We start from the raw sequence: 12,414 nt of genomic DNA on the forward strand, positions 1-12,414 counted from the left end.
TGCTGGAATGGCCTTGGGTCAGCCATAGCTCTAGCAGAGGTTGTCCTTGAAAGGGCAGCTGCTGTGAGAGCCCTCTCCAGCCTCACCCACCTCACAGGGTGTCTGTTGTGGGGGAGGAAGGTAAAGGAGATTGTGAGCCGCTCTGAGACTCTTCGGAGTGGAGAGCGGGATATAAATCCAATATCTTCATCTTCTTCATCTTCATCTCTGTCCTCTGTCTTTTTTATTTCTTAAAAAAATACAATTAGGACCAACACGTTGATTGAAATGAATAGTACACATAAATGTGTGGAGAGATATAAATGAGTTGGCACTGTATCTTATGAACAATTCACTTAAAAAGAAAATCATAATAATATGAAAAAAATAGATATAGTAATGACTTATCTCTGTGGTCTGTTTTGACTGAAGTGGGATGAATAAGAGATGGTAACAGTAATGAACCTCCTCTATATAGCAAAGAAATGGTTCATAGGGGCATGGTGACCAAAATGACTGGTGTTTGAGGCAGTCATTCAACATGAGTAGCTCATCATACATGATTGTGCTTGTTGGTGCAAAACCTGAGCCATAAGATCTTTCCGGGGCCATCTGGTAGCTGTGCCCATGCGTGGTGTCAGTTGGAGAACTTGGGCACACTTTTGTTGTCCTTTCTGACTTTGTTTAACTGCTGTCAACAATACGGCTGCTGGGGGATTCTTTAAATTTAACTTTATTCATTTTGTGATAATAGAGTAACCAAGATTTACAGTGTCAAGAAACTGAGAGACACCTAAGTGTTTGCATATTCAGTGTCTGTATGTGTTTGTAAGTTTTTCAGGATTTGCACTAGCTTTGTGTCAAGGTAATAGGCACTTAACCAATTAAGTGGAAACTAATTTGTCACACCTGTGAAGCCAGCCCACAGTGACATAGATTGTTCACATCTAGTCTTGACAGGTTAACATCTAAACCAAGGCTAGATGATAGGTTCTAGATTGGATTGTGTCAGCAATTGGCTAACCAGTCAACTAGCCAAGATAAAATCTGGCTAGGTGCCCACAAAAGAAGGAACTTCTACTTGTTCAAGTCAGAAGCCTGAAGTCTTCTTCAGGACATCAAGAAGAAGGTACCAACACAACAAGGTTGAAGGAAGACAGGACTTTGAAGACGTCTCTCTGATGTTGTGGGCCTGATAGCATCAGCATCAGTGAATATAGTTTAGGTAATTAGCTAATTGACTTCACAGTCCAGTGTAGGGAAGCAGGCAAATTGCATCAGGATTTTCTTTGCTGTTCCTCTGTGCACAGTATGTTTGTTTTACTTGGTTTTTATCATCCCATTTTGTGTTTCCCTTTCCCTCTTATCTTGTAAATAAAGTTTATAAATTTTTCTATAAGTTTTGCCTTTTACTTGGTAGGCCTGGGACCTGATAACACACTGACCAAAAGAACCTACATGATATTCTTTTAAGTTTTCCTAGTTATTTTATTTTAGTTTTTCCCTTTCCTTTAGCAGGCCTTTAGGGCATGGTAAACACTCTGGGCCTAGATGTCGGTTATGACAAATCAGCAGCTGGGCATTCAGTAACGATAACAGCTGTGGTTCTTTCTTGATATACAGACAGAATCATCAGCACATCTACGTACAATAAAATTTCAAAGCCACATTATAGGCTGATTTCAGTAGTGCAGACATAATTAATAAAAAGACTAAAGCGGCTATGTTGAGGCACAAAATTTGGATACTGTAAAGGTGGTTTTGTTAGAACCAGCCAAGAGGAGGAGGTAAATATAAAATTCATCATTCTACCTGCAAAATATAATAAGATTGCAGATCTATAGAGACTGAATGTCTCTGTATTGATGATAATTGAAGTTTAACCCTTCTGGATTAATTTAATGAATTCTTCCAGATAATTTCTACTCATTATGGGATATTCTTAATGCTGGGAGTGTGGTTGAGAGTGTGATTAGAGGACTATTCCCAGATGCATGTGGTGCATGTTCTGTAGTCGGAATTTTTTGGGTGGTGGGGTGTTGGGAAATCCTATGGGGCAGGGGAGTGGGGAGAGAGAGAGAGAGAGAAAGAATTGGAATCTGCCAACAGAGTGGCTCTCCTGCCCACAGGCAGCAGAAGAGGAAGAGGACTTGGCTTCAAGGGGGCGGAAGGCTTCTGTCTGCTGCTCCTCTCCACTCTTGTGACTCATATACTGTAGATTGAGAAGCGGACTTGCCCCCCCCCCCCCCTTTTAAGCACAGAAGAAGACTTGGTTCCTCTTTTAAATGCTGCTCAAGCCACAAGCTTGCCCACAGCAGAGGAAGAGGACTCAGCTTGGCAGTGCCTCACTGCATCTGCACCAGCCCAGTCATGTGGCCCACTGCCATGTGACCCAGGCTTGGTCAGCTGGTGCAGGCACAGTGAGACCATCACTGTCAAGCCTCTAGATCTCCCTGGCATGTGTTCATTAGACCTCATAGTTGTCACTCCAATCCTCCTTACTGTGTGTGTATGCGTGCAAAGGGGGGGGGTGATCTCCCCCCCCCCATTGTGTCCTGCAAGTGGGTGGCAAAAGGCTGATGCCAGGGGGCATGGCTGTGTCAGCATTTATTAGTTAGCTGCTTTCATCACCTCTGCCTGCCATGAGTTGGCTGCTTCCATCTCTGCCTGCGTATTACCAGGCCTTGAATTCAGCAGGAGCTCACAGGAGCACAGCTCCTGAACCTTTCTGATGGTTTCCCCTTCTCCTACCTACCTTGTCCATTGAATAGTGTGTGCAGCTGCATAACAATCTCTGGATGAGCTCTACCACCTATTTTTCTACAAAATGATCCATGCATATTACAATGTGATTGGTTGGGTTGCTGTCAACCCTGGTGAAATCTCTAAGCTGTCTGCATCTTGCTGCAAGGTCTTGATCTTTTTCACACAGCCTAAGTATTCCGGTATGCCAGCTGGTCAGTTACTGATCAGTAACGGGTTTCTGCTGGCATTTCAGACAGACCCGATTCAGTAACTGGCTGCTACCGGAATACTCACCTTTTCACACAGTCCCGCGGCTGTCCCGGTAGTGAGGCATGCCTGAGTCGTTACTAACAAAGAGCAGCTTCTTCCACTTTTCAACCCCTTCTTCCGGGTTGAAATCGCTATGGGATGCTGTGTGAAATGTCCAGTATCTAACCCGGGAGCAGTTTCCGCGCCCTTTTTTGCCTGCCGGCGCGCGCGATCTCCGGCTTTTTTTTTTTGGAACGTCGGGCTAAGATCGCTATAGCGCTATAGTGACATATCACAACAGCATCACCATAGGGATGTCTGGGCTCCATTAAGATGCCAGATATTGCCGCCGCTGAAACCTGGTAACTTATCTCAATACAGCCTAGCCATCTCTATGGTGTTGCTGTTGTGATACATTGCTATAGCGCTATAGCAATCTTTGCCCGACGTTCCCCCCCAAAAAATAAGCTGGAGATCGCGAGCCGGCAGGCGAAAACAGCTGGCGCTGGTGGAAGCAAGATAAGAGCGGAACAGTGTGAAATGGCTCACTTCAATCACGGAACCCTATCGGGAAAAAAAAAAACATGTGTCTGAAAACTCCCATCCCTGTCTCGGATTACTGCAAGGCGGCACAATACCGACTCCCTTCCGGCTTCCACTGGTAAGTGTGAAAAGGGCCCTTGTTTTACATGTTTCCTATCTGAAGAGCAAGCCTAGGATACCCATTAGTGGTGCTGGTGTTATGTTTTAGTTTTTTTAAAAAAATTAGAGTGAGTTCTTTCCTCACAATTCTGTTAGCTCTTTTCTTCCCAGTTAATACTTAAGATGACTGTTGGGACTAAGAAGGCTGGAAAAAAGCATCTATAGCAGCAGTGGAAGGAAGAAAGTTATAAGAACATAAAAGTAAGCATACAGGATCAGAGCGATAGATCAGCATCCTGTTTCCAGCAATGATGAGTCAAATGCCACAGAAAATGACTACACCATCTGAGAATCAGAGGTCTGTCTCTGAACTCAGAGGCTCCATTTGGCAGTCAGGGCTAACAGCCAACTATAGACCTATTCTCCATAAATCTGCCCTTTCCGGTCCACCTAAGGTACTGTACAGGACTGCAGCTGGGAAAGAACTTCTGGAAATCATTGCATGGAGATTACTTGCATGAGCTGGTACCTTCTGCTTGGGCTCTGTGGGTTGCATGTCATATCAAATTCAACTGGTTAGCTCACTGATTCAAGGTTTTGGTATTGGACTTCTGGGGGAGGAAAATGTCGAGCTGAGCTGTTTCTCACAACGGGAGCAGGCTGGAACTTCTGTTCGGGGTAGTGGAAGGCAAATTAATGCCTACTGCCTACTTTTCTCAGTCAGAGATTAGTCCAAGATATGCACAGGAAACTTTGAGGAGATTTACCTTGGCTTAAAAGAAGTCCCAGGGGGGGCCGCTTTGAGGGGTCTCCAGAAAGAGTTGCATTTTCATCATCTGCAGAAGTTTTTCAGAGGTCATTTATTTGACATAAGCTCGGCAGGATCCTAACCTTCTTGGACATTGCTAAACATCTAAAGCTTTGCAAGACCAGTGGAAACTTGAATAATTGGAAGAAAAGGTACAGATGACTATCTTTCATTCTGGAACTATTTACAGCTTAAAGATACAAATTTAAAAGGTGGGAAAGGAAAATTTAGAGAGCTTGGAAGAAGAGGGGAGGAAGAGGTGAAATTTGGACTTTATAAATATAAAGGACAGTGTTAAAAACTGTTAAAAAGTGGAAAGGAATTTATTGTTTAGTCAACTTGCAGTTTTGGAAGAAAAAGCACCATCGTCATATTGGCACAGAGCTGTAGTACATCTGAGCAAGACAGGAAATACGTCAAGTATCGTGAGATCTCCTTACCAGTGTGAATGAGACTTCGTGGCAACAAAAGGAGGAAGTAGTGGAAAGAAAACCTACTCTAGGAATATATACCATTGAGAAACATTGCTGGGAGGCCATTGCTGGGAGGCCAAAATAAAAATAATTTTTTTAAAGAATTCGGGACATTAAAAATCGTTGGAATTAATTGAGAAGAGGGTAAGAAGATAAATACTATTGGTCATATTATTTGTGTGGTCCTCGGAAGTTTTTAAAAGGGAAAAAAAATTGCAAGGAGCAGTAAAAAGTTGCGACTGCCATTTTGAAAGATTAAAAAACTTTAAAAATAAATATCTTGACTTTGGGAGCTCCGAGGACGGCGAAATTGGGCTTGTTATAAAGGGCAAGTCCTACTCTTTTGAACCTGATAGTTGAATTGAAAATTGGTGAGGTCAAAAATTTTGTTTTTTTTTAAAAGGGTTTAAAAGTTTTAAAAATTAATATCTTGGTCTAGGAAGCTCCAAGGATGGTGAAATTAGGCTTGTTATAAAAAGCAAGGTCTATTCTTTTGAATCTGATAGTTAAATTTGAAATTTGTGAGATTAAAATTTTTGGTGTTTTTAAATGTCTGAACACAAGCAGCCCCGTACATTATAATACATTTAAAACAAAGATTAAAAGAATATGGAGAAATTTCGGGATTCAAGCTTAATGTATCTAAAACTAAAATTTTAACGAAAAATATGAACAAAGAACAAATTGAACAATTAGAAAGTATTTCTGGTTTCAAACATGAGAAGAAAATGAGATACCTGGGGATTTATTTGACGAATGACCTAAAGAATTTATACAGAGATAATTATGAGAAAATATTGAAAGAAATTCGAAATGACTTAACTAGATGGAAAGGCCTCCAAATTTCACTTCTAGGTAGGATTGCTACAATGAAAATGAATATTCTCCCTAGAATATTATTCTTTTTTCAAACGATTCCAATTATCCTTCCCAAATCTTTTTTTCAACATCTTAACGAAATGATTAAGATATTCATTTGGCAGGGCAAGAAACCTAGAATAAAATCAATGGTGTTGCAGGATAGCAAATTAAGAGGGGGACTAGCACTCCCTGAATGGAAACTGTATTATAAGGCTTGTTGCATAGCATGGCTAAGAGAATGGTGTACCTTGGAAAACAAGAGGCTATTAGTCCTTGAAGGGGCGGATTTAGGGGAAGGTTGGCAATATTATATGTGGTATCGTAACCCTACCAAATCTAGCTTGTTCCTAAGACATGAAATAAGAAGATCTTTATTTAGAGTTTGGCTGGAAATTAAGGTGTATTACTCTTACATACCGATGTGGCTGTCCCCAATAGAGGCCTTGACGCATCCGAATCTGTATGTTTGGGAAAATCAACAAAACTATGAAAGTTTATTGGACGATAAAAACACTCTGAATGTAGAAGAACTTACCAAATTGGACTGGTGGGTACAATGTTAGTTAAAATCAAGATTTCAAAAGGACAAAGAAAAAGGCTTCTCTAGAAAACTAAATGATTTTGATTTATTAATGCAGACCAAGCAGAAGCTTATCTCTAAAGCTTACGAATGGTTACTCCAAACTAAGATGCAAGGAGAGACTGTTAAAGAGGGCTGGATTTGATGGTTAAAAGATTTTGGGTTTAACATAGATTTGACAGAGTGGGAAAAACTATGGAAACAGAACTTAAAATTAACAAGATCTGCTGATCTTAAGGAAAATCTCTATAAAATGGTATACAGATGGTATCTCACCCCAGATAGATTGGCCAGAATATACCCGAAATACTCGAATAAGTGTTGGAAATGCAGGGAAATAAAAGGATCTTTATTCCATATATGGTGGCAGTGTGAACATGCCAAAAAATTCTGGGCCCAAGTTAACATATGGTTACAGAAAATTTTAAAAATTAAAATTCGCCATACACCTGAGCTATACCTTTTAAACATTTGTAGACAAAACATTCCCAAAACAAGGATGAAGCTATTGTTGCATATAGTTACAGTAGCTAGAATATTATACGCTAAATACTGGAAGACCCCTAAGATACCCAATAGAGAGGAATTTGTATCTAAATTGTTAGAAGCTGCCGAGTCAGACTTACTGTCCACAAGATTGAAAGATGGTAACTTTCAAAAATGTAAAGAGGAATGGGACCCCATTTATAGTTGGGTTAAAAGCAAAGGATTTGATATGGAGTAACAGAAATTTATTTTGATCCCTTCCACTCCTTGTGTGAATGAGGATTTGGTTTGTAGATATGTGTCGGATTTGTGTCGGATTTGTTTTTTGTATGTTTGAGTTCTATGTCATGAATGTCTGTTAATGGTTATTAGTATGTTCAATAAAAGATGTATGTTTTAAAAACAAACAACAAAAAAAAACAAGGGCTACTTCATTGAAAAAAATGCAGGACCAATTAGAGGCAATGGAGGCCAGAATGATGAAAGGGGTGTGAGAGATCATAGATGAATCGCAAAAAGAAATTATTGCAGAGATTAGAAAAGACATGGAAGTTCTCAGAAAGGAAACTGAGGAAACATCTAAGAAAGTGCAGGAGGTAGAAGGCAAAATGCAAGTCTATGATTCCACCTTGTTGAAAATGCAAGAAAAAGTGACAATCCATGACTGCAAATTGATGGAGACCCAGATACGTCTGAGAGGAGTACCTGAAGGGGAGGATGGTGATTTAAAAGGATATATAATAAAAATAATTGCAGAATTTTTAGATGAAGACCCTGAAGAGACTAAACATGTATGATTATATGTATAGAGTGAATTCACTTTTTGCCAAGAAAAATAACTTACCAAGAGATGTTGTTATAAGATATATGACAAAGGAAATGGTGGGAAGGATCATGAATAAAAACCTTGAAAAGACATTGATAGCGGGAGGCAGTAAAGTGAGAATCATGAAGGAGCTGTCAAGGCAAGTGCTAAACGACAGAAGAACATATAAAAAGTTGACAGAAAAATTGAGAGACAATGGAATGAGGTTTAGATGGATAATACCTGAAGGTTTGAGCTTTCAACTCCAGGGGAAGAGAATCACAATTACAAATGCTCAGGAGCTGCGTAGATTTTTTGAAGAAAATAAAGAATTTGCACCATGATGCAAATTATTGTCTTGGAATGTTAATGGACTAAATTCACCACAAAAAAGAAGGGCAACATTTCATTGGATTAAGAAACAAAACTGTAATATAATTTGTTTGCAAGAAGTGCATATTAAACAAAAGGATTATAAATTTTTATGGAACAAACAATTGGGAGTAGAATTTTTTTCATTAGCTGAACAGAAGAAAAGGGGAGTGGTTTTGTATATTAGACAAGAATTGGAGCCAAAGTTAGTGTTTAAAGATAAAGATGGAAGATTTGTTGCAATATTAAATGGGAAAAAAACGTTGTTATTGCAATTGCATGTGCCTAATGGTGCAAAGGATGTTTTTTTAAAAGACATTACACAACAGCTTGATGAACACAACATTACACAACAGCTTGACCTATGACCAAGTTTTGATAATGGGAGATTTTAATGGAACAGTTAAGAACTCATTGGCTAGATCTGGAGGGAAAAAAAAAAACAATTGTAAAGAAGGAAATTTGCCAAAGTCTTTTTTTGAATTGGTTAAACAAGAAAATTTGGAAGATATATGTAAGAAATTTAACCCTGAAGTTCAGGACTATACTTTTTTTTCAGCAAGACACAAAACTCTTTCTAGAATTGACATGTTGTGGGGAACCAAAGATTTAGGTCTTATAACAAGGAAGATAGAGATTTTACTTAAAATTGGGGCTGATCATAACCCAATAATGTGGATTACAAAATTGTCCAAGAAATTGAGAAGATGGAGATTGAATGAAGATTTGCTACAGAATAAAGAAACAGTGACATACCTAGAAAATGAAACGCAAGCTTTTTTCCAAGTGAATGATAAAGAGGATATTTAGGCCAACGCCATGCTGGGAATTATTAGGAAGGGAATTGAAAACAAATCAGCCAGTGTCATAATGCCCCTGTATAAATCGATGGTGCGGTCTCATTTGGAGTATTGTGTGCAGTTTTGGTCGCCGCACCTCAAAAGGGATATTATAACATTGGAGAAAGTCCAGAAAAGGGCAACTAGAATGATTAAAGGGTTGGAACACTTTCCCTATGAAGAAAGGTTGAAATGCTTGGGACTCTTTAGCTTGGAGAAACGTCGACTGCACGGTGATATGATAGAGGTTTACAAGATAATGCATGGGATGGAGAAAGTAGAGAAAGAAGTACTTTTCTCCCTTTCTCACAATACAAGAACCCGTAGGCATTCAATGAAATTGCTGAGCAGACAGATTAAAACGGATAAAATGAAGTACTTCTTCACCCAAAGGGTGATTAACATGTGAAATTCACTGCCACAGGAGGTGGTGGCAGCCACAAGCATAGCCACCTTCAAGAGGGGTTTAGATAAAAATATGGAGCAGAGGTCCATCAGTGGCTATTAGCCACAGTGTGTGTGTATGTGTGTGTGTGTGTGTGTGTGTGTGTATATATATAATACACATATTATTTTTTTGCCACTGTGTGACACAGAGTGTTGGACTGGATGGGCCATTGGCCTGATCCAACATGGCTTCTCTTATGTTCTTATATTGATTTTCAGACGGTCTGGGATGCTTATAAAGCAGTAATGAGAGGAGTGTTGATATAGGCGGCTGAGATAGGTGAAGAAAAGTGGTTGTCATATAATCAATTATTAAAAATATAAAGTGGCAAAAAAGAACTGAAAACTGCTGAAGAGTGGAATCATAAATATGATTGGTTCCAAATGCAACAAATAAAGAGCTTGGTGGAGAATGATATTAAAACTGAAGGAATAAGGAAAGAGCAAACAGAAATGGAAAAAGTTCTGCTTGGAGACAATGATAAATTAATTTCAAAAGTATATAAATTACTTCTACAATGGTCTACAGAAGATGAAGTAGTGAAATCTCAAATGATCAAATGGGCAATTAATGTAAAGAAATACAGATGGAAACTTGGGAATATTTGTGGAAGAACTCTATGAAACTTTCAACATGTCAAAGTATTAAAGAAAACTGTTTTAAGATGAAGTATAGATGGTATATGACTCCTAAAAAATTAGCAAAGATGAATAACAAGATGCCAGACAGATGTTGGAAATGTAAAAAGCATGAAGGGTTGACTCTGGCAAGTACTTGGATAGAGACCCCCTTGCAATACCAGCAGTCGGGAGGGCAGGGCAGGGTTTATTCAGCCAACTCTCTGAATATCTTCCAGGCCTCCCTTAGGGGTCAGTAATCAGAAGCTGCCATGACTTCCAGGTGTCAAATACCAAAAAAGAGAGAGATTTCTTTAATTGGGAAAAACCATCAGGTGTTTGAATATGAAGGTATTTTTTATTTAGATTTATTAACAGCCCACGGCCAGTATAGAAATATATAAATATCACAACAATCACACAAGGAAAATGAGTATGCAATAAAATGATTAAAACTTACTAAAATTAAATACATGGATTTACAGCTCTAGTAAGACAGTTATGCAATTCAACTTTCCATAGTTCCTTGAGAAACATAAATGGAGCGCAATTTCATTGCTTGAATACAGAATTTTGCAATTTTTTTTTTACTAATTTCTGGGTTCTCATCAGAAAGAAATTTATTAACAATCTCTTCATCGGAGATTTTGGAACCTTTTGATAATATTGGAGAAATAAACGTCAAACGGATATGTTTATATATCAGGCAATGAAGTAAAACATGTATTGTCTTTATTGCACCAACATTACAGGGACAAACTCTCTCAGCTTGAGGGATTTTATTATATCTACCCTCGACCATTGCTGATGGCAATACAGCTAACCTTGCAAGAGAAAAGGCCCTTCTCTGATTGGCATTCTCCAGGCTGTATAAATAAGGGGACAGTTGAAGAAGGTAATGTCTTTGGGAGGCCACAATGAAGTTTGGTGATTTGGAGATGTCAATCTGACATTCTGTGTCTTCCACTCTCTGCTTAAAATGCTGTCTAGCTGCATCATGGCCCAAACGAAAAACTGTATCAGGGGAAAGTCCAAGCTGAGCTAACTTAGTTTGGACTTCTTTAAGCCAGCTTGATTGAAAATCATCCTGCAAAATTAATGGTGTAAGACCGCAAGAGTTTTTATATATCTTAAACCAAAGGTTTAATGAGGAAAGAGATATTCTGGCAGTTATTTTCACCATCCCTGTTTCATATGAACATGAACATATGAAGCTGCCTTATACTGAATCAGACCCTCGGTCCATCAAAGTCAGTATTGTCTACTCAGACTGGCAGCGGCTCTCCAGGGTCTCAAGCTGAGGTTTTTCACATCTCTTTGCCCGGACCCTTTTTTAGTTGGAGATACCGGGGATTGAACCTGGGACCTTCTGCTTACCAAGCAGATGCTCTACCACTGAGCCACCGTCCCTCCCCTATGATCTTGTGGTATGACCCTAAATTTGAAAAGCTTAAGGGCAGCTGGAACAAAATTTCCCCCCTTTGTCCTAAAGAACTTTATAATACCCAAATACCTTCACATTCAAATGTTTAAAAATATTAATCACACTACACAGTGTACTACACAGAGACTACATAGTGTAATAAGTATTATTTTAATAGCATGACAAGGGTGTGATTAGTATTTTTCTATATTTGATGGTTTCCTGTCAGCAGTGTTTGCAATCTTTATTTACGTATGCTAGGGATCCCCATATTTCTTTGCCTGAATATATGGCAGTGGTTACCTTAATATTCCCCTCAGAATTGTACAAATGATAATTTGCGCTGTGATGACAGACTCAATAAGTCAGGTAGCCGGCAGATACAAATTATATGCTGAAATGCAAGGGCCAATAAACAAGAAAATACTGCATCAATAAAATATGTCCATTGGTCCTACTGAGAGCTGAGGATCTGCAATGGATAATAAAAATCCATTTTCCTGGGCTGAGAAAAAAAATTATCTCTCTCTGTAGCAGTTGAGAAAAAAACATGGCCTGTCACAAATGACATGTGTTGTGTAATTACTATTGATCACTTTGGCATATGTTAATTTAATGGGATGTATAAATAATGGATTTTGAAATGGTAGCTAAAATGCCTTCCTCCTTTTTCTTTGGTTAACAGCTGTTCAGGATGCAGCCCTTGTGCACACATAAACTTTAATCCATATAATAGAAGAATCTACCCCCAACTAAATTACGTTTCAAGGAGCAAACCAGAAATGCTTATGGAATTTGTTTCAGTAAAATCAGCTGATGTGATTTAGTACTATATAGAAAGCAGCATAACAGCCTTTTTACAATTTAGTGGAAGTAATTAATTGCTTTTGTTGCAAGGTACTTCGGATGGTAATAACACTATAATTATAGTTTACCATTTCTCTTCGTTAAGTGTCAACTCAAGGGATTAAACACCTTGTACTTCCAGTAATTGTAATTTGCATCAGCTGTCTTTAAATATGCACAAATTCTGTTCTAAAAAAGTTGAACATAAGTAGAGCCTGATGGATCAGACCACTGGTTTGTC

The 12,414-nt window shown here is 38.8% G+C and overlaps 1 protein-coding gene across 1 annotated transcript in view; it reads left to right on the forward strand.

Moving 5' to 3' along the window:
* The window catches only part of TMEM232 (transmembrane protein 232), a 143,703-nt gene that overhangs the window by 12,633 nt on the left and 118,656 nt on the right, over positions 1-12,414 (forward strand). The window lies entirely within an intron of this gene.

Source organism: Heteronotia binoei, chromosome 4, assembly GCF_032191835.1.
Source record: "Heteronotia binoei isolate CCM8104 ecotype False Entrance Well chromosome 4, APGP_CSIRO_Hbin_v1, whole genome shotgun sequence".
Classification (NCBI taxonomy): domain Eukaryota; kingdom Metazoa; phylum Chordata; class Lepidosauria; order Squamata; family Gekkonidae; genus Heteronotia; species Heteronotia binoei.